The 22885-nt window shown below is 36.9% G+C and overlaps 1 long non-coding RNA gene and 1 pseudogene across 1 annotated transcript in view; one reads left to right on the top strand and one right to left on the bottom strand.

The window, feature by feature from the left end:
• The window catches only part of LOC134808625 (uncharacterized), a 380342-nt gene that overhangs the window by 52667 nt on the left and 304790 nt on the right, over positions 1 to 22885 (bottom strand). Inside the window, exons 2-3 of the long non-coding RNA XR_010151985.1 lie at positions 12503 to 12574; positions 10743 to 10847 (exon numbers count right to left, since the gene is read on the bottom strand). This is a non-coding gene — a long non-coding RNA (uncharacterized LOC134808625). The remainder of the gene's footprint in view (positions 1 to 10742; positions 10848 to 12502; positions 12575 to 22885) is intronic.
• Positions 15394 to 16461, top strand: LOC129137860 (myotubularin-related protein 14-like; annotated as a pseudogene).

The raw sequence follows: 22885 nt of genomic DNA, 5'->3' as shown, positions 1-22885 counted from the left end.
GAGGAGTGGGGATGAAGGATGGGGCCACTAGCATCCCTGTGTGCCTTGGCATCCACAAAGGAGTCACCACAGGGGTGGGGCCCCGGCAGACACAGATCTGTCAATCCCCCTGCAAGTGATCACACCTGCAGCAGTGGCATTGCATGGGGCAGGGTCGCTGGTGTCTGTGCTCCTGTTCAGGCAGGCAACAGCAGCACAGAGGAGCGGCATCATGGGGATGGTCATTGTGCTCATGCTGGCAGCAATGACACGGTGGGCTGCATGTGCACCCACCTGCCAGTGGGGAAGGGGAAGGGGGGTTCACTTGTGCATACACGTACTAGCAAAATAATGGGGTGGGGTGGCCATGGGTTAATGGATGCTTGCAAAGTGGCATGGGGGAGGCTGCAGTGGGAAGAGGGCACGTATGGACTGGTATGTGGCAGAGGGGGCCTCTCTGCTGGAGCTTGCCTTTGGTCAGGTGTGGTCTGCCAGCACAGGGGCCATGATGTGGGCCCTGGGAGGCACAACAGTTGGGCTACTGAGGCTGCATTACAAGCAGTCATGGCCAGGCTGGAGTCCCCGGAGAGGCCACCAGACAGAAGTGTTCTCAGGTTGAACTGGCCCCATCTAACAAGCAACATCACCTTGCTCTGTTCAAGTCTGACAGTTCCCCTAGGGTGTCCCTGGCCATGCTCCACTGCAGAGGTTGCTGGACCAAAACCTCCGGGCTCCACATAGGCTGGAGTCCTGCCTCCTCCACCTCTCTAAGCAGCTCTTCTGGCCCAGCGCAAGTGTCCATGGGGGGTGTTGTGTCTACTGCTGCCAGGATTCCAGAGGCCCATGGACAGAGCAGGTTGCTACCTGTTCAACTCACACCTTTCCCAAGAGTCTTTGGTGGCCAGGAACAAGTCCTCGTGTGCTGTAATCCCATGCATGGTTCTCAACTTTCTCTCTGCTCAGCCCAGCATTTGTGCTTTCCCTCCATTTGCTCTAAATGCTCTCCTTCCAAGGATCTCTGCAGAATGCATTAGTCTTCTTGGTCTCCCACTCCCTCGGTGGCAGATGTTCCTCCTAGCTGGTCTAGTCGGCCATCTTGCCTCCATCTCTCCAGTTCCCTTTTTGGAAGTCAAATTTATTTGGTATAATATAGTCATTCCAGTCTTCCAGTACTTACTTTGCACGGTTTAATTTTCAATCATATGTACTTTTTTATTGTGTTGTTTTGGTTAAAGCATGTCTCTTGCAAACAGCATATAGTTGATATTGCTTTTTCATTCATTATGAAAATATTCTAATTAGAGTGTTTAATTTGATAAAATTTAAAGTAGCTAACAATGCAGTTAATTTAGTTCCACCATTTTATAATTGATTTCCTTTAGGCTTCTTGTTTTCTATTTCTCCTTCTGTGTTTTCTTTGAGAGTAACTGAATATTTAAAATTCGATTTAATTTATCTTTGGAATGTTTAGCTCTGTATCTTTGTATTATATCATGATGGTTACTCTACAGGTTAACATATATATCCATAAGTTTGTATAATCTACTTATAATTAATGTTGTGGTCCTTAATGGGAAATATCAAAATCTTTTAATCATATAGAGTTATCTACCTGGTCTTGTGTGTATGTGTGTGTGTGTTTGTATGTATAATTCTACATACTTACCATATTCACTACAACTTGTTGCTTTAAACAATTTTTTAAAACCTTGAATTTTATAAAATCTGGTAAAACCAAAAGGTCTCCTTGGTAGCACCAGACAACCTTAAGTGGGTGATTGACAAAATCCTTTATGGCATAACACATTCCACTAAGGACCAGTTGGTTGCACTATTGAGCAAAAATTGTGGAGAGACTTTTTTGAGACAGCAGTGGATATTACGGTCACATGCCTTCCTTTTAAGCACTGTATTTCTGGAAAGCATATAAAAGTAAGATACAGAGAACCTACAAACACCTCTAAATGGATTTTTAGTAATTGCTCCCCATATGGATTTTGATTATATCCTAGAAATAGTATGTATGTTTTTGCATGATTTGAAACATTCAGCAATCAGAATGCTACGAAAGTCAGAGAGTCTGAAAGCTATTGTTTTCATTTTCTCTACCTGGGGGATTCCAAATATCTATCTGGTGATTTTAAAGGGCAATTTATAATTGTTTAATAAAATATGCATGCACGAAGTTTTACTCTTTGCTCAAAAATTTTATTGTCCTTATTAACCTCTACAAAACTCTGATGTCAGCATGGTTGTATGTCTTTGTTGGCTGTTGTCAGCCATATTTAGCTGTACAAGTATGGATGTAATGCAAAACAGGCAAAGAGTTGGCTTTTTAATTACAGGATTTTTTATGACAAACATTACAATGGAAAAAAGTGGAACAGAATAATTGAACTTTTATCATTAAAATGGCTTTAATGACAGGCCATAAAAATAAGCTGCATCATGAAGAATGAGTACATAAAAATATTTATATTGAATGGCTTATTACTATAATTGTAAGATAAAAGGAAGTGAATCAGAAACAAAAGAGGTGATGATCAAAGAATGAGGGGAGGGAATTAGAATTAGAGCTTATGAAGTAATTCAGTTATTGATAATGACAAACCAGGTGTGACCAGGAAAATGAATAGATAGGCTGGTGGAAATGAAAATTGAAGGAGAGACTCAAGTAACTAAAGAACCACATAATTGGAATGATTATCTCTGTTGATAGGGAAATCACCAAAAAATATAACAGGAATAAAATATTTCAGCAAGAAAGTAATATTCAGAGAAAACTGCAGAAATAGCATATTTTGCTGTTAAATGGAAATTGTAGAAGCCACAGTGAATTTAAGGATTGGGAAGGAATGAGAAATTGGAACTAAATTGGTGGTGCAGTGCTGATGTGGACAGAGTGTGGTAGAAACAATTATAAACAATAGTAGAAAGTATAGAGTAATTTTGTTACCAACACAGGTGCTTGTGAAGCCTCCATGAGTGCTGGGGGAAGAGAAATGGTAGGGGTCAGCTGACGGAGGTGAGTGGGGTGCATGGAAGTTTTTCTTATCTAGGTTCTTAGAGCTCTCGCTATTGGATGATACTCCTGCCCACTCAGTTATCATGAGTCATTAATCTGGCTACCATTTCCTTCTATTAACCTCTTTATTACATCCCCCCTTCTACCATATTTATTTATGCTCTTCAAAACAGAGAAAGAATATTTTCGTTTGGTTTTTATTTAGTCTCTATACTATCACAGTATTTATCAACAAATTTCACACATCTGGTGACAAACAAATGCTGAATTAAATGTGTGATTTCTGGAATGGATTAACAACTTAATAAGTGAGAGAAGATGAATGAGACACTTTGTTTTAGTAAAGCAGCTATCAATAAAGGGGGGATCTACACAGGGTAGTAACCATTTGACTTTAAACCTCTATTATTAATTGCATTTTAATCACTTTCCATGAGTGATTATCTAAGGTGAAATCCATAATAACCTAAAAGTTTCACCATGACAATAATTATGACCAACATTTACATACAGTTTTTCATTCCACCACATTTGTCACTTATGTTGGCAAATGTCCTTTTCATTTGATCTTTGTTTTACATATGTATGTGTATGTATGTGTGCCTATGTGCATGTATATATGTATGTGTATGTATATATTCTATCCTGAATGCAATGGGGATGCTTCTAGACGTTTAAACAGGTTATCAGTTTTATCTTATCTGTGTTTTAGAAAGTTAATTTGGTAGCAGCGTAGCAAATTAATTGTTGGCCTGAGTTAGTGAGATGTGAGCATTTGTGATTGGTTTTTATTTAAATAGCAAAATTCTGTTTTGCGCTGCATAATGAAGTTTCAGTCAACTACAAAGCACATATACAAAGACAATCCTGTGAGATTATAATGTGATGAAAAATTCCTATCACCTAATGAATTTTAGCTATCATATAACGCTGTGGCACAATGCATGACTCATGTGTTTGTTGCGGTGCTGGTGTAAAGGAACCTACTGAGCCATCATTTGTATAAAAGTGTAGCACATACAATCACGGACCATACATAGTAATTGAAAATGATAATATACCACTATGTTACTTGTTTATGAATTTACTATACTATACTATTTGTCATTGTCTTAGAATATATTCCTTCTACTTATGTAATCTTCTACTTATATTAAAATAGTAAACTATAAAACAGCTTCAGGCAAGTTTTTCAGGAAGTATTCCAGAAGGCACAAGATGACAGCTTCATGTGTGTCATTACCCCTGAAGAACCTGCAGTGAGACAAGGTGTGAAAGTGGAAGACAGTGATATTGATGACCTTGACCCTGTGTGTAGGCCTACCTTTATGTGTGTGCCTATGTCTTAGTATTTAACAAAAAATTTAAGAAATACATAATTTAAAAAATCAAAATGCTTACAGAATAAGGACTCAAGGATAGAAAATATTTTTGTACAGCTGCAAAATGTGTTTGTGTTTAAGCTAAGAGTTATTACAAAAAAGTCTAAATGCTACATAATTAAAATGTATATAAAGTAAGAAAGTCACAATAAATTAAGGTTGATTTATTATCGAAGAAATACATTTTAATAATAAATTTAGTGTACTCTAAGTGTTAAATGTTTACAAAGTGATGTCCTAGGCCTTCACATTCACTCACCACTTACCCTCTCACTCACCCAGAGCAACTTCCAGTCCTGCAAGCTTCATTTGTGTTGTGTCCTATATTCCATCTTTTATCTTTTACACCATATTTTTACTGTACTTTTGCTGCAATTACCTACAGCATTCAGTAAAGTAACATGCTGTACAGCACATGGCCCAGGTACAGTAAGCTGCATCATCTAGGTCTGGGTAAGTACACTCTATGAGGCTCATACAACAAAATCTCCTAACAACCCATGTGTCAGAACGTATGTTCCTTATTAAGCAATGCATGGTAGAAGATTGATTTGTAAAACTCTTCCCAACCACTGGTTTTAGAGGAACAAAAATATGTATTTTTAAGAAAATATCCAAGCTATTCCTGCCAAAAGTTACTTAATTGATCGAGGAAAAGGATATACAAATCACTCGCCTTCCCATCTGCTGATAAATAGTGGTGAAAACCGATGTTGCTCTTCCATCTGCCCAGTGACATTTCTGCACACCTGTCACACGAAAAAAAACTCAAGTCACTTAGCTCAGACTCAGGAAGTTAGCAGTGGTGTGAGTCCAAAGATAGTATCCATTCCCAATAACACCAGGAAAATTATGTTATTTAAGAGGTAACATGTAAGTCAAGAATGTATCTTATAAGGAAAGAAATGCTAAATTACTTACAAAAGTTTTTTAAAATAGTAAATAACTAGGCTCAATAAAAGTACCAAGTATAGCCACTTACCCTAAAGAACATTTAATAAAATAGGAAAGAAAAACATGTACAAATGGCCAAATAACAATAGTTCAGAGATATAGTTCAACCTTGGGCGCTGTTTTGCATGCATAGGCCTGTTGTGATAAGGTGAAATTGGAAGCTGGAAGGCTGTATGGCAGAATATGTTTTCTGAAATACTTTTTTTCTCACTCTGACAGATGTTTCATATTTTAAGAATATGATTATTTTGTCATATTCTCTCCAATATAAGAAATAGATGTCTAGAGTAACATAGTTAAAATATGTAATGCTTGTGTCTAACACTATTTCTCTATGGCTTGGCAGTACAATCTTATATCCATGAAAGGAAATAGACTCTTCCTAATTCTACAGGATATTAAATGTATTAATCTGAACAATACAAATTGCATTACAGTTTATATCCTCACAAGAGACATTCTAACATATTTCCTAAAATTTTTATATTTATCATGCTTATTTTTTGTTTTCCTCTTCTTGCTCAGAGCAAGAAGAAAAATGAAAGGCTATTTTAATATCTAATTTTTAGAATGTATCTACCATGCAGTATTTTAATTTTTGCTATTATTATCCCTAGACATGGGCAAGTGAAATTAGGCTATTTTAAACTGCATATATTGAGGAAGACAAAGGAATCATTCCAAAAATTTAAAAAAAACATTGTTACTAGAATAAGAGTTCCACGAAGGCAAAGCAACAGATGTATACTAAACATATAACTTCAATTTTATGCAGATACAGCTTTCAAATATTACATAAAATGTTGCTCAAAAACAATTATGTGTGTCTACACATATTTGAAAGCAGGAAACAAATATGTTTACAACATACATTACTTTTGTTTTTTAGGCAAGATAAGATATTCTACCTTCAAAACCACCAGCACTGTTCGCAATAACTATACATACGAGGAATTCTGCAACAGTTGTTGAATGCAGTAGCAATTTTAACAACAGTGTTCCCTTTGGCATATTATAATGCATATTAGCTGCCATCTGTGCTTGATGAGACAGCTTGACCAGTGGTCACAGGCTGATCCCTGACCTCTGTCAGCAATTGTCTATGCATGGCTGCCTCTACATCAAAGGTCATGAGCAAAAGCCTTGGTGAACAGTCCACAGCCGTTATCGATAGATATAGATGACTACCAAAGTTAAATGAATATGACCTTTTAATATCATTCTCAAAAATCGTGTAGTAGAAAGGCATGGGTGTCAAATATATTAGAAATTCAAAGCCAGATTACAAAACTTACATGTATTGATAATAAGCTGTGTGCTAAAAACATTACATGTAATTCTGTATTGCCTTAGTCATTTTCACAAGAATATAGGCTTCTGTTTTGATAAGAAATACTAAGGAAGTTGAATTAAGGTTTATAATAAACACATATCTTTAAAATGCCTTTACTTGGGCACCTAATGCTTTATAATTATTTATTGTCAAACATAAAGAACATACAATGGAAGTTATTAATTGAAGTGGGGGTCAATGTAATTTGTTTTTTGTGAAACTTAAATAATATTAAATCAGTGATAAACTAAAGGTATAAATAATCATTTTGTTGTATTGTCAATAATACAGTAAAGTTTTGAATAAAGTAGACTTAGGCTGTGAAAATTTATCAAGATTATTTCCTTCATGAAAGTAAGTTTTATATGTATTAACATAGCAACTATGGAATACAAACAAAACAGAAAACTCTGCAATAAAATAAAACTTAAAAATACCTAGGAGGAGAGGTGGAGCAAGATGACAGATTAGAAGACTCTATGAATTGTTCCTCCTGCAAGGACACCAATTTAACCACTATCTACACACACATAAAAAAAAGCACCTTCATGAAAATAAAAAATCAGATGAGCACTCAGAGTATCTGGTTTTACCTTCATGTTGCTGAAAGAGGCACTGAAGAGATAGGGAAAACAGTCCTGAATCGCCAACACCATCCCTCTCCTATCCCCTGGCAGTGGCAGCATGGGACAGAGATCACTTCTATGCACCAGGGAGAGGGAGAGTGCAGCAATTATGAGTTGTTGAACTCAATGCTATGTTGTTATAGCAGAAAGTAAAACAAAACCAAACTCAGCTGATACAGAGGGAGCATTTAAACCAGCTGGGGTGGAGTTATGAATCCCAGCAGTTGGAACTTCAGTTCCTACAAGCTTCACCACTGTGAGATAAAATTCTCTGGGGCCCTAAATAAACTTGGAGGGTAGTCTAGGCCACAAAGATTGCAACTCCTAGGTGAGTCCTAGTGCTGAACTAAGCCCAGAGACAACGCACTGGAATGACAGGTGACCTACCGAGATACCAGTCTGAAAAGCTAAAAAGGAGTGCTGGCATCAACTCTTCCCTAACTCTGGGCTGCACAGCCCATGGCTCCAAAAGAGACCCGTTCCTTCTGCTTAAGGAGGAAAAAGAGAATAGTGGGGAGGACTTTGTCTTGTTTCTTGGATATTAGCCCAGCCACAGCAACACAGGGTAACTGTCAGAGTCATGAGGTCCCTTTTCCAAGCCCAGCTCCTAGACAACATGTCTAGACACACCCTGGATCAGAAGGGAAGCTGCTGCCTTGAAGTAAAGGACTCAGTCCTCACAGGATTCTCACCTGCTAACTAAAGAGCTCTAGGGCCCTGAATAACCAGCAGTGACAACCAGGCACGACGTTGAGGGCCTTTGGTGAAACTCTGAAACTTGCTGGATTCAGGTCAGACTCAGCACATTCCCAGTTGTTTCGACTGCAAGGTGAGATTCCTTCTACTTGAGAAAAGTGGAGAGCAGAATAAAGGGGGCTTTGTCTTGCACCTTAGGTACCAGCTCAACCACAGAGGGTTAGAGCAGTAAGCAGGCTCTTGAGGTTCCTGATTCCAGAATGTGGCTCTTGGACAGCATTTCTGGACTTGCCCTAGGGGAGCCCACTATCCTGATGGCTGAGTCCCAGGCCAGGTAGCATTCACCACAAGTTGACTGAAGAATCCCTGAGCCATAAGGTAGCATTGGCAGTCTGGTAGTCTGGCAGTACTCGCTGTGGGCCTGTGATGACAGTGACCATGAGGTGAGGGTCCCCTGCCATTCAAAAGGGAAGAAAAGGATAGAAAGGACTATGTATTGTGATTTTAGTGTCAGTTCAGCTGCAATAAAATACAATACCAGGTAGAATTCTAAGGTTTTTGACTGTGGATCCTGGATCCTAGACAGCACCTCTGGACCCACTTGTGGCCTGGGGAGCTTGATTCTCTGAAGGAAAGGACACAGGCCTGGCTGGATTTGCCACCTGCTGATTGGACCCAGGGCCTTCAGCAAACATAAGCAGTAGCCAGAGCATAGTTACAGCAGGCCTTGAGCAAGACCCAGTGCTGCTCTGATTGTGAAGTCAGTCTGGGTCTGACCCAGTGAAGTCCTAGTGGTGGTGGCCACTGGGGTGGTGGTGGCTGGCTTTAGAGAGAGAGAAAGGAGAGAGAAGAAAAGAAGGAAAGAAAGAAGGAAGGGAGAAAAGAAGGAAGGAAGGAAGGAAGCAAAGAAGGAAGGAAGGAAGGAAAGGGAGGGAAGGAGGGAGGGAGGGAAGGAAAGGAGATGCGATACATCATATCAACAGAATGGAGGACAGAAACCATATCATTTCAATTGATGCTATTAATAAAATTCAACATCTCTTCATAATAAAATCTCTCAAGAAACTGGGCATAGAAGGAACATACCTTAACATAAGAAAAGTCACCCATGACAAACCAACAGTTAATATTATATTAAAAGGGGAAAAACTGAAAGGTTTTTTTCTAAGATCCAGAACACAAATGACTAAAGATGCCTACTTTCACCACTGTTATTCAAAAATAATACGGAAGTCCTAGTTAAAGTAATCAGAAAAGAGAAAGGAATAAAATGCAGGCATATTGGAAAGGAAGAAGTCAAATTGTCCTTCTTAGCAGATTATATGATTTTATGTTTGGAAAAACCTTAAGACTCCACTAAAAAACTAGTAGAACTGAAAAAAAAAAATCAGTTAAGTATCAATATACAGAAATCAACCTACAAAAATCAGTAGAACTTCTATATCCAACAGTGAACAATCTGAAAAAGAAATCAAAAAGTAATCTCATTTATAATAACCACAAATAAAATTAAATACCTAGGAATTAACCAAAGAAGTGACAAATCTCTATAAAGCAAACTATAAAACACTGACAGAAGAAATTGAAGAGGACACCAAAAATTGGAAAATGTTTTATGTTTATGAATTGGAAGAATCATCATTGTTAAAATATCCATACTACCCAAAGCAATCTACAGGTTTAATGCATTCCCTTTCAAAGTACCAATGACATTTTTCACAGAAATAGACAAACAATCCTAACATTTATATGGAAACACAAAAACTCAGAATAGCCAAAATTATTCTAAGCAAAAGAAATAAAACTTTCAGAATCACATTATCTGACTTCAAATTATACTACAGAGTTATAGTAGACAAAATAGCATGGTACTGGCATAGAAATAGACACGTAGACTAATGGAACACAATAGAAATCCCAGAAACCAATCTACACATCTACAGTGAATTCATTTTTGACAAAAGTGCCAAGAACATACACTGGGGAAAAGACAGTGTCTTCAATAAATGGTGCTGGGAAAACTGGACATCCATATTCAGAAGAATAAAACTAGACCCCTATATCTCACTGTAAGTAAAAATAAAATAAAAATGCATTCAAGACTTAAATCTAAGACCTCAATCTATGAAACTACAACAAGTAAACCATCGTGAAAATATCCAGGACATTGGTCTGGGCAAAAATGTCTTGAGCGTTACCTCACCAGTACAGGCAACCGAAGCAAAAATGGATAAATGGGATCACATCACGTTAAAAAGCTTACAGACAGTGAAGGAAGCAATAACCAAAGTGAAAAGACAACCCACACAATGGGAGAAAATTTTTTAAACTACCCATCTAACAAGGGATTCATAACCAGAATATATAAGGAGCTCAAACAACTCTTTAGGAGTAAAACTAATAATCTGATTTTTTCAATAGGCAAAATACATGAGTAGACATTTCTCAAAAGAAGACATACCAATGGCAAACAGGCATATGAAAATGTGTTCAACGTCATTGATCAGAGAAGTGAAAATCAAAACTAAAATGAAATATCATCTCACTCCAGATAAAATGGTGTATATCCTAAATACAGGCAATAACAAATGCTGGCAAGGATGTGGAGAAAAGGGAATCCTTGTACACTGTTGATGGGGATGTAAACAGGTACAACCACTCTGGTGAACAGTTTGGAGTTTCCTCAAAAATACTAAATTAAAAAAAAATTACTATATGATCCAGCAATCCCACTGCTGGGTATATACCCAAAATAAAGGAAATCAATATATTGAAGGCTTAGCTGCACTCCCATGTTCATTGCAGCACCATTCACAATAACCAATTTGGAATCAACCTGTGTCTACCAGCAGCTGAAAGAATAAAAATAATTTGGTACGTACACACAATGAAATACTATTTAGCCATTAAAAAGAATGAGATCCAGTCAGTTGCAACAACATGAATAACTGGGGGTCATTACATTAAATGAAATATACCAGGCATAGAAAGAGAAACATTACGTGTTCTCACTTATTTGTGGGATCTAAAAATCTAAACGATTAAACTAACAGAGATAGAGAGTAGAAGCATGGTTACCAGAGGCCGGGAAGGGTCTTGGGGGTGGAAGAGAAGGCTGGGATGGTTAATGGGTACAAAGAAAATGAAAGAATGAATAAAATCTAGTATCTGATAGCACAATGGGGGGACTATAGCCAATAATAATTTAACTGTATATTTTAAACTAATGAATAGATTATAATTTTATTGTTTGCAACAAAAAGGATAAATGTTTGAGGGGATAGATACCCCATTTTTCATTATGTGGTTATTATGCATTGCATGCCTGTACCAAAACGTGTCATGTATCCCAGAAATATGGAATACTATTCAGCCATAGAAGTATAAAATCCTGCCATTTGTGGCACCATGAATGAACTGGGAGGACTTTATGTTAATTAAATAAGCCAAGCATAGAAAGACAAACAACACAGGATCTCACTCGCATGTGGAATCTAAAAAGAGTTTATCTCATAGAAGTATAAATTCGAATAACATTTTCCAGAGGTTTGGGAGAGGTATGGGGAGGAGAATATGGGGTGATATTGGTCAACTGGTTCCAAATTAAAGACTGATAGGAAGAAGAAGTTCTGGTGTTCTATTGCACAGTAGGGTGCTGATAGTTAAATATATTGTACTGTATATTTCAAAATAAGTGTAAGTAATAATTTTCAATGCTCTCATCACAGAAAAATAATGTTTGAGGTGATAAATAAGCTAACTACTGTGATTTGTTCACTACACAAGACATAATTGTGTCAAAACATAACGCTATATTCCATAAATAATCACAATTATTATGTGTCAATTAGAAACAAAACATACTTTTTAAAAAGTGAATAAGGAGTTAAACTTTCCCAGCTATGTGAAGAAGGTCCTTGAAAGTTGGGAGATAAATTGTATAATATTGTAATGGTTGTATAGTTTAATGATACAATATTAAAAATTACTACTTTAATTAATCAATTAATCAATTACTTTGTAAGGAGGAAGGAAAGCAATCTGAAAGTGGCAATGGAGACAAGAGATGTATGTACCATACCCTCAGTCAAATAGGATGAAGTTTTTCGTAGATACTCAACACTCAACACCAAACAACACCTTGAATGATATAGGTGAAGTCTATCATCATTAAAGAGCCAAGCTTCTCTTGGATCAGAAAGCAGAAGAGAACATCAGAGATAACTTTTAAAATACAGAGGATTTCTGAATTTCAAAGGATGTAGAGAAAGGATTTCAGAATTTGGAGACTGGTCAAAAAGATGTACAAAACCTTATGTGATTGGAGATTGAGACATGAAAACTGACCTTGGAAACAGAGCTCAGAGACCTTGTCTGATTTGTCCTGCTTGTCTCCAGGCAAAAGCAGCTGAGGAGGTGGCTGAACATATTGGCTGAACATTGGCGGAGAGGAGTGGCCAAGTTGGGACATCCCCAGGAGCATGCAGAAGAATGTGAGCAATCTTACCTGGAGCACCTGGTTCCCTGAGGTTGCTCCCAATTCTCAGAGCTCGAGGAGTTCCAAGGATTTCTCTTTGCGCTGCAATTAGGGAATGGAGGATATAGTTGGCATGACATTTTTGTCATCAACATAAGGAAATGCATGACTCTCTCTTTCCTCCTGCCAAATATCAGTGGTCTTATCTGGAGCCTGCAGAGCCTCCTGCTCCCTCTGGAATTCCAAAGCACTTGATTTCTGAGTTCTTCCTTACATTTGGGGCATGAGAGCTGGGGACACCTTTTAGTGAATGCTAGTGAAGACTCAAAATATCTATTTAATTTGGCTGCATCCAGGATTTTTTGCTTATAATTATAATATTTTTATGGTGCCTGTTTGTATGTCCAGTGTGGTCCCTTTATATCCACTTGATCTGAAACATGATGAGCTCTTAGAATGTGCTAGATGTAGATACTGAATATTCACTTTTATATATTTTATAAACTTTAAATATTTTTTAAACTTAAAAATGATTTATTTTTCACTTTTCCCTTCCAAAATATATTTGTTTCTTTGGGAACATAATGAATTTTCCTATTTCAGATGTATACTGTCTTCTCCATCTCCTTTCTGTGTACTGCTCTTTTCCTCGTACAAAACCAGAGAGGGCTTTCCAAGTGTGTCCTCTGCTCCACTGATTCTGTAATATTGATTCAGCATTCACTATTTCCAATACATATTTGATTTCATGAATGATTTTTTTGTTTATTCGAAACCATTTAAATCATTCCTCAACTTAGAGCTCGCTTTGCTATCTTTTCAGTTTACACTGTGTCCTTTTAACCCAAATTATTTGTTCCTCTGTGTTTCAGAGAAGCATATAGCATTTTATAGAAGCTTCCAAATGATTCACTGAATTTATGTGTGGATCCTGCCTTGGATAATTTTCAGACAATGTGCTGCCTTTGGATGTCATTCTCTTTGTCTTTACACAATGCTTTTTCCTTAAAGCCTATCATTTTCTCTAATGGAGCATCATCTATACAAAATTGTTATTTATATTTTCTGTGTACCTCATTTTCATCTCGTTGTAGGTGCCCCTACTAAGATATGCCCGGAGCAGATCGGTATACAGCTCCCACTTCCAATGGCTTCACTCATAGGAGAATTTCTCTCTGCACTGGTAGAATTGCTGTCTTTGAATTGATTTAACAAATTAATTACATAGTTGAACAGTTGAACATGTTGGAAGGATAAATGTGTAATAATTTCACTGTCATTGTAAATAACATCTGCTCATTCAGGGAACTGAGAGTTGAGGAAGAAAAAAATGCCTTCTCCTATTTCTCCTCCACCTTCAGAACCTCCTTCCTCTTTTTTCTAAAGCTCTGCTTCAAAAGAGATGTGATATCTAGAAAGACTACAAGTCAGGTGGAGTGTTTTCTTTTTCCATGTATCTGTCCTATTGTTGGGGAATGTGCTATAACGTATTGGTTAACAACATATGCTTTGGACTTCTATCACAGTTTTGGGTTTTTTCCCAGGTTTCACCGACTAGCTATAGACATTGATTATATAACCCAGTCTATCTAAGCCTCAGAGTTTAAATCTATAACACTAGAGGGTTTTTTCATCATATAGGTATATGAAAATCAAATGAGATAAATTATGAAAATATTCAGCCAAGAGCCTGGATTACAGTAAGTTCTTCATAATTTTTTCTTATAAATAAATTACATAATAATTATTTTATTGCTTTGAAAATCCTGGACTTGAATTTTGTCTCTCTCCTTTTTAACTCTTCTTATATTTTAATTTGTTATTATAGGTATTTGGCAGAAATAAACCAGTGCATAAATAATACTTTTTTAATTCAAATTATCACAAAGCCACAAAATGCTAAAATAAATTTTTGCAGAAATATGTGACATGGAAAAATTTTTCACTGTGTATTTTGCCTTCAAAGAATTAATATATCAAAACATACACTGCATAAAAAGGACTAGAAGTCAGTGCAATGTCTAAATATCTATTATGCTATTTCTACTCATACTAGTGAAATTATATGTAGTATATAAATTAAAATTACATGCCAATAGAAAGTATTCATTTACATATACAAATTTGTAGCATTTCTGTGACCAGATGAACAGAGTATTTTATAAATATCTCTTTTTCTCTTCATGTTCCAAGACTTACGACTAATCACTTTTACTCAAGTCAATGACCACCATCAGTCACCTGGTTTCTTCCTACGTCTCTGATTACTTCCTTTATCTCTTTTCATGATTCCCGTTCTCAGCATGCCAAATAAATGTGAACATTTACAAAGTTTGGCTTTGGTTCTCATTCTGTGTCTCTCCTGGGGCTACCATTTCATCCCATAGTTTAAATAACTATCTGCATGCTGAAGACTACTTGATTCCTAGCCAATGGCAATATTGCTCTGCTAAGTGTCAAATTTTCCCACCAATAACACAAACGGAATAATGACAATAATCTCATAATTGACAAGTTCTACTTTGAATTCTTCATCTCATCACTATGGAACTGAAGGTCTTGGATACATACCAATAGATCAAATGGACACTTTGAGAACACTGTGCAAATAAGCAAGTTGCAAAACCTCATCAAGTACAGCAAGATGGTCAGGTGTAGAGAACAGTTTGTCTGCCCAGTAATACTATTCAAGGGCCAGAAAATTTGGCAAGTCAGCCTCTGGCTGAATGGAGGCAGCTGCATGAATCCACTGGCTACAGCTGTATTTTTCAGAGGGTGCCTGTGCTGGCTGGACAGATGCAGGGGACTTCACAGAAGAGGAATATGCTCTCTGAAGTGTCCATACACATCTATTTCAGGAAGTTAGAGGCTGTGACATCAAGCTGCTTCAATACCTATCAGTCAAATACATCTCTGAACTGATGGTAGAGAATAAGAAAGTAAAGCTTGGCTTGAATGTGACCTCCTCTGAGAAGGTGGACAAAGCCCAGTGCTGTGCCACCTTCACTCTGCTCTGCATCCTGTGTTTGGATGGTGAATTTTGCAAGGAATATAAGGATTGAATTACATGGCTGAAAGGCAAATTTTTAACTGGAAGCAGGATTATGTCAAGGTCCCATTGAGCACACCTGACTCATAGACTCACTCTCTGAACATTAACTGTAGCCAGTATCAGTGGTGGGACTTGCTGCATCAAACACAAAACTACCCCAAACTGCTGATTTCCGTAGTTAACAGCAACTATGAGAGCAAACTGCTGGTATATCAGTCTGGGATCACATCCCTCTTTTCTACACCTTTCTTTGTGGGCTGATGGGCTCATCCACACATCCCTAAAGCCTGCTGAGATCCTTCACCTACCCACAGCCTGTTCCTAGTTCCTCTTTGGGCACTTGATGGTAGATTGGGTAAGCAAAGGATGGGAGATTTTTTCCGCTTCAGTTTTTGAAGCATATCATTTCCTAGGAGTTCTCTGCCCTGAAGACACACAGGTGAGAGTTTGTCAGGCTGGGATGCAGGCTTCACTGTGGAGGATATCTGTATGCTGAGGTGAAGGGATCCCAGTCTTGGCAGGGACTTTTCTCCCTGGTCATGGAGAGCCCTCAGTCATCATTGAGAGCTTCACCTATGAGGTTGTGGAGCTATTCCTAGAAGGATCACAGACTCAGGTAGCTCAGAGAAGAGTCACTTGTCCTCTCCACAAAGTATACTCTGGCATTGACTGCAGCCCTCGGAGCATGACCTGCCTTCTCAGCAGACACTGGCAAAAGCCAGCATTGTCAAGCTCCTCATTCTTGAGCCATTGCAACAACTTTTTCAGAATGGGTAGTGGCCCCCTGGAAGTCTCCAAACCCAGACTTGCAGCCCTGAATTATGGGGCAGCTCAGCTGCAAGAGTGCACTGAGCTTTATTGGCCACATAAAGCAGCAGAGCTCCCTGTCCCTCTGATGCCATTGGGACCTGCTGGAGCAGTTTTCCTGCAGTGTTGACTCCAGGGCACCACCAGCAACACCTGGTGAAGCAGCCAATCCAAGATAGTTTTCTGCTCCTTGTTCAAATAAGCCCTGAACTGACTGAAAGCCATCCCTAGCCAAGGGGTATTTCAAGGTCAGGAGAAATCGCTTCAATCCTCCTTCTCCATCATACATCTGGCAGCCCCCAAACTGATCAGGACCAAGGACAGGATTGCCCAACCCACAGCCTCCTACTGGTAATAGTGGTCCTCTTTTGTCACTGCCTCCCACCCACCCCAATCTTTGCCAGGATTCCCCAACTCTTCAAACTGTGTGAGGTTTCCCGTGGCCCTGTGGAGGGCATCACTTCACAAAAGATACTTTTCAGCACCAAGTGAAACAACCTATCAACCCAAGAAAAGACATGGCAGAATTTTGAGTGCATATTACTAACTGAAGTAAGCCTATATGAAAAGGCTATAGACTGTACAATTCCAACTACATGAGATTCTGAAAAGGGTAAAATTATTGAGACAGTAAAAAGATCAGTGGTTTCCAGAAGCTGAAGGGGGAAAGGCAAAGGGAGAATGAACAGGCCCAGCACAGAGGATTTTTAAGGCAGTGAAACTATTCAGTATGATACTATAATAGTGGATATTTGTTATTATACATTTGTCTAATGCCATGGCATTATAACACCCTAAGGTGACCTATGAACTTTGAGTCCTTTTGATGTGAACTAATGAACCCTAAGGTAAACTATGAACTTTGGGTCCTTTTTATGTGCTAATGTAGGTTCATCAATTATAACAAATGAATCATTCTAGTGAGAGGATGTTGATACTAGGAAAGGCTGATACCGTATATGGGGCAAGGAGTACATGGGAAATCTCTATAACCATTACCTCAATTTTTGGTGAACCTAAAATTACTTTAAAAGGAAAAGTCTATAAAAAATGCAATATATTTCCATCAATATGGAAAAGAAATGGACAATGTGTAACAAAAATGACAATAGTATTTACCATCCTTCCCAGCAATATCACCGCTCAGAATCAAAGAGATACTTCATCATCAAATGTATGAAGTAGATATGCACGATTTTATTTCTAATATGATATTAATTTCAATAGGAAAAAATATGGAAACAAGCTGAGTGCCTTATTATAAAGGACTGGCTGTATAAACTAGGGTACTAATACAGTTGAAGTATTATGGAGACATTAGAAAGAAATGAATGATGATCTCTATATATCAGTATTTAGAGATCTTCAGGATAAATTGCTAATGAGAAAAACAAGGTGCTGGATAGTGGAACTTGTTTGCTTTTTGTGTAAAAATGTGTGGAGAAAGTAAGCATCTCTTTGTACATCTGTATTTGCAGAAGTAAGCAAAGAATTAATAAAGATAATACCTATATGGTGTTGGGGAAAATGGAGTGAGGAAGGAGAAGACTTAAGAGGATACACCATGGCCAAAGTTTTTATAAAGACTGAAGTATATTTCTAAAAAACTGATTTAATGAAAAAAAATATAAAAGATGTAGGTATATTCTTTTGAGTTTACTTGACTGAAGACAGAAGCTTGTTTTGTTCATTAACATAAAGCCTATAAGTTTATACTGAGGTCGAAAAAGAGAAACTTAGAAGAGCCTTTGTTGCCATTTGAGGTGGCCATTAAAAAACTTCTAAATTGAGAATTAAAAGGAAAATTAAAGCTTTTACCTTGTCTTTTCAGAGAACTACATTTCAATATAACCAAATAGCTCTAGATGATGAGGAAAAGTTTTGTTTTGTAGAAGATGGCCAGTTAGTGAGTATTGAAAGAATGACAGAATTAGAGTGTAATCATTTCACAAATGCTAAAGAATTTATTTCCAACTAGTGTCAAAATACTTATGTGAATGATTGATGGAGGAATGGACATTTATAGTGTGAAAGCCATGACTATCGAATGGAGGACTCAGAATGTCATAATCTTGATTAAATGATCAACCTGAGCATTTCAGCTGGTGGGCCTATGATAATATGCATTTTCTATTGGTTTTATAAAATATTATCATCAGTCAAATCCAGATTCAGGTAGAATGCTTCAAGGAAATAGGAAATTATCTCTCCAATTTACACTTCATCTAATTAAAGTGATAATTGGCTAAATGAATTGTCATTATTAAGATGATACTTAATAGCACCACTCTCCCCAACAATTACCTATTATTTTACTAATATCACATATAATTATTATTATTCTGCAGCTTGTTCATATAATTTGTGTAAATCAAATTAAACACAGGTTATGGGGTGGTTGTGATCTCATTGAAACAAATATATTGACTCACTATAAAAGAAACCGCATATTCAATGACAAAAATTCACGAAAAGAAAGATCATAAAAAGCCAATGTAGAAGGGTAGTTTGTCTTCTTTTATGATTCGCTGAAAAGATGAAGTGCAAAATGTACTCTCTAAAGTTTATGTCATTACTTCTCTTTCTCTATCTACTCTCCTTTCTTTTGAAAGTCGACATGACATGTTCATATTTAGAAATCATCAACTTTGTGTTTGTAGAGTTCTCGCAAGGTGTAAAAAACTAAAAGTGCTCTCTATAACAGCAATGAGATGGAAAATCTGCTTAAATCAAGCCATTCTTACTTTTTTCTAAATTGACATATTAGTGACTTACTGTAACCCATCCTTGACTCTACACCAAAATACTTTTTACCTTTAAAGAGATAAACTTGTTATATAAACACACTGCTATTAATTCAAAAAGACAAATATAGAATAAACTTTTTTTTCTTTTTTCTTTTTTTGAGAGGAAGTCTCGCTCTGTCGCCCAGGATGGAGTGCAGTGGCATGATCTGGACTCACTGCAAGCTCCGCCTCCCAGGTTCACGCCATTCTCCTGCCTCAGCCTCTCGAGTAGCTGGGACTACAGGGGCCTGCCACCACGCCCGGCTAATTTTTTGTATTTTTAGCAGAGACGGGGTTTCACCGTGTTAGCCAGGATGGTCTCGATCTCCTAACCACGTGATCCGCCTGCCTTGGCCTCCCAAAGTGCTGGGATTACAGGCGTGAGCCACCGCGCCCAGCCCAGAATAAACTTTTAATAACATCATCAATTGTGTGTATTTGAGTTATTTTTACTAAAATACAATGTGAGACATAGTATTTGATTGTTCAAACCTAACTGCATAAAAGATGTAAGTATAGTCTTTTGATTTGTGCAACTCATATGATGGGCTTGCCTTATTCACACACATGAAACCTGTAAGATACAGAATTAATCCCTAAGGCATGTTAATGTGCTTCTTTGACAATTCTTATTAACTATTACAAGATATTTAAATTGCAGATACCCTGCTGAGTAAATATTCAAAATGCACTTGACAGCACTGCACCAGAATACCAGATGCTCCTTAATAGAACATTACTATGTTTTATTTCGTGACTTATAAAAGGTTGATTTTATTCCATAGTGCCCTGGCTTCAGAGAGAGAAAGGAGAGAGAAGAAAAGAAGGAAAGAAGGAAGGAAAGGAGAAAAAAGGAGGGAAGGAAGGAAAGAAGGAAGGAAGGAAGGAAGAGAGGAAGTTAGTTCTTACATTTCAAGGGCTAATCATATGTCAGACATATTTGCATTCTTCTTCTCACTAACTGTTATTTCAACAAAGATCATGATTTTTTATCTCATCTTTTTTCCTAGCCATGGCCTTAACATATCTATTCCTGTGGTCCACTCTGCTCTTCAATGTGGAAAGTTCTGGTTTTTCAGAATTTGCATTACACCATTAAAATTATTTTAAGTTGCTAGAAATTAAGTATTTTTGTTTTTATTTTAATTAGTTTTAATATTAATTCATGAGGATCTTTGCCTTCTGTATTAGTCCATTGAAGAAATGCCTGAGACCGGTAATTTATATGCTGCTATGCAGAAATACCCAAGACTGGTAATTTATAAAAGAAAGAGGTTGAATTGACTCACAGTTCTGCAAGGCTGAGGAAGTCTCAGGAAACTTACAATCATGGCAGAAGGGGAAGCAAATAGAACCTTCTTCATATGGCAGTAGCAAGGAGAAGCATCAGAGCAGAGTGAAGGGGGAAGCCCTTTCTAAAATCTTCAGATCTCATGAGAACTTACTCACTATCAGGAGAATAGCATGGGGGAAACTGCCCCCATGATTCAGTTGCCTCCCACGGGGTCCCTCCCACCACATGTGGGGATTATGGGAACTACAATTCAAGATGAGATTTGGGTGGGGACACAGCCAAATCATATCACCTTCAGTCTTTCAAAATAACTGGTACTTCTTTTTGTTTGGCCAAGATTGTTGAGTCCTTCTTCATTTGGAATGGGGACTCTACAGCTTTTCAACACAATGTACCTCTTTTGCTAATAACTAAATTTTGTGTTAAAATCTATATAATGTAAAATATTCCTCCGAACCATTATAAAATATATAATTCAGTGGCATTGGCCACACTCACAACGTTTATCCATGCATCTGTTGATGGACACTTGGGTTGTGTCCACCGATTGCCTGTTGTGAATAATGTGGCCATAAATTTTGGCATAAAAGTATCCAGTTTCTGTTTTCAATTATATAGGATATGTACCTAGGCATCGACTTTGCTGGATCACAGGATAATTCTATTTTTAGCTTTTTGAGGAATTATCAAACTGCTTGCACGATGGGTGCATCATGTCACATTTTCACTAGCAGTGTATGAAGGAACCAGTTTCTCCATGTCATCACTGTTTGCTATTTTCTGCCGTTTTTATTACAGCCATCCTAGTAGATGTGAAGTTGTATTGCACTGTGGTTATGATTCGCATTATCCTAATGTCGAGTATCCTTTCATGTGCTTCTTGACCATTTGTATATCTTCTTTGATAAATGTCAATTCAAATCTTTGTCTATTTTCATTTTTTGTCTGTTTTTGAATTTTAGCAATTATTATTATATGCTGGATATTAAACCACTATCAGATATATAATTTGCAAATATTTTCTCCTATTCCATAAGTTGTGGTTTTACATTCTTGATAATGTCCTTTTATATATAAATGTTTTAAATATTGGCTATTTATTTCTTTTTCTGTTTCTCATACTTTTGGTGTCACTTTTAAGAATCCATTACAAAATCCAGTTTCGTGAAGATAAAAGTCTACGTTATTTTCTAAGAGTTATAAGGATTTAGCACTTATATTTAGTATTGATCCATTTTGTGTTAATTTTTGTATATGATGTGTAACAGGGTTCCAACTTCATACTTTTGTTTATGAAAATCCAGTTGCCCCAGCACCATTTATTGAAGACATGTTTGCTTTCCTCATTGGAAGGACTTCTCACCCTTATCAAAAGTCAATTGGCCATAAACATACACGTTTGCTTCTTGACTTTCAATTCTACTCATTGGTTTATCTGTCTATCTTTATGCCAGTTCCACATTGTTTTAATTATTGTTACTTGGTAGTAAGTTTTGCAATTGGGAAGAATGAGTCATCTAAATCTGTTCATTTTCAGAATCGTTTTGACGATTGAGGCACCTTGAAAAGTCCATGCGAATGTGAACTCAATTTTTTCCAGTCCTACACAAAATAAAAATTATTGGGATTTTGGTGGAGATTGCATTGAACGTGCAAATCACTTCACTTTAGGTAGTATTGATATCTTAACAATGTTAAGTCTTCCTAAACATAAACTCAAGATGTCTCCTTTTTCAAGTCTTTTAAAAATTATTCTCAGCAATGTTTTGTAGTGTTTAGTATGCAAGCCTTCTATCTCCCTGGTTAAATGTATATATTGACATTTAATTCTTTAAGATGCTATTGTAAATGAAATTGCTTTCTTCATTTCTTGTTTTGATTATTTATTGCAAATGTATATAAATAAAACTGTTTTTCGCATGCTGCTCTTATACCCTGAAATTTTGCTTAAATCATTTATTATGACTAGTAACTACTTATAGAATTTTTAGGGTTCTATGTATAGAATCATGTCATCAATTAATACAATTTCACTTCTTCATTTTAAATTTAGATGCCTTTTCTTTTTCTTGTCTAAATACTGACTAGAAATTGCGGTTCAATGTTGAATAGCAATAGTAAAAGCAGACAACCTTCTGTGTTTGATCTTGAAAGAAAGCTTTCAGTCTTTCACCGTTCAATGTATAATGTTAGCTGTTTTTATAGATGTTTTTTATTATGCCGATTAATGTCTCTTATATTCTTAGTTTTCTGAGTGCTTTTACCATGAAATGACATTGGATTTTGTCAAATGACTTGTATGTGTCAATTCATATAAACATTTGGGTTTTCTTATTTGCTTTATTAATGTGGTACTAATTGATTTATTTTTATGTTTAACTACCCTTACATTTCTGAGATAAATCCCACTTATTATGGTCAATAATTCTACTATTATACTGTTGGATTCAGGTTAGTAGTATTTTTTTGAGGAT

The sequence above is a fragment of the Pan troglodytes genome, chromosome 17 (assembly GCF_028858775.2).
Source record: "Pan troglodytes isolate AG18354 chromosome 17, NHGRI_mPanTro3-v2.0_pri, whole genome shotgun sequence".
NCBI classification, from domain to species: domain Eukaryota; kingdom Metazoa; phylum Chordata; class Mammalia; order Primates; family Hominidae; genus Pan; species Pan troglodytes.
Note: the sequence above shows the minus strand (reverse complement) of the source record. Positions and strands in the feature narration are given on the sequence as shown.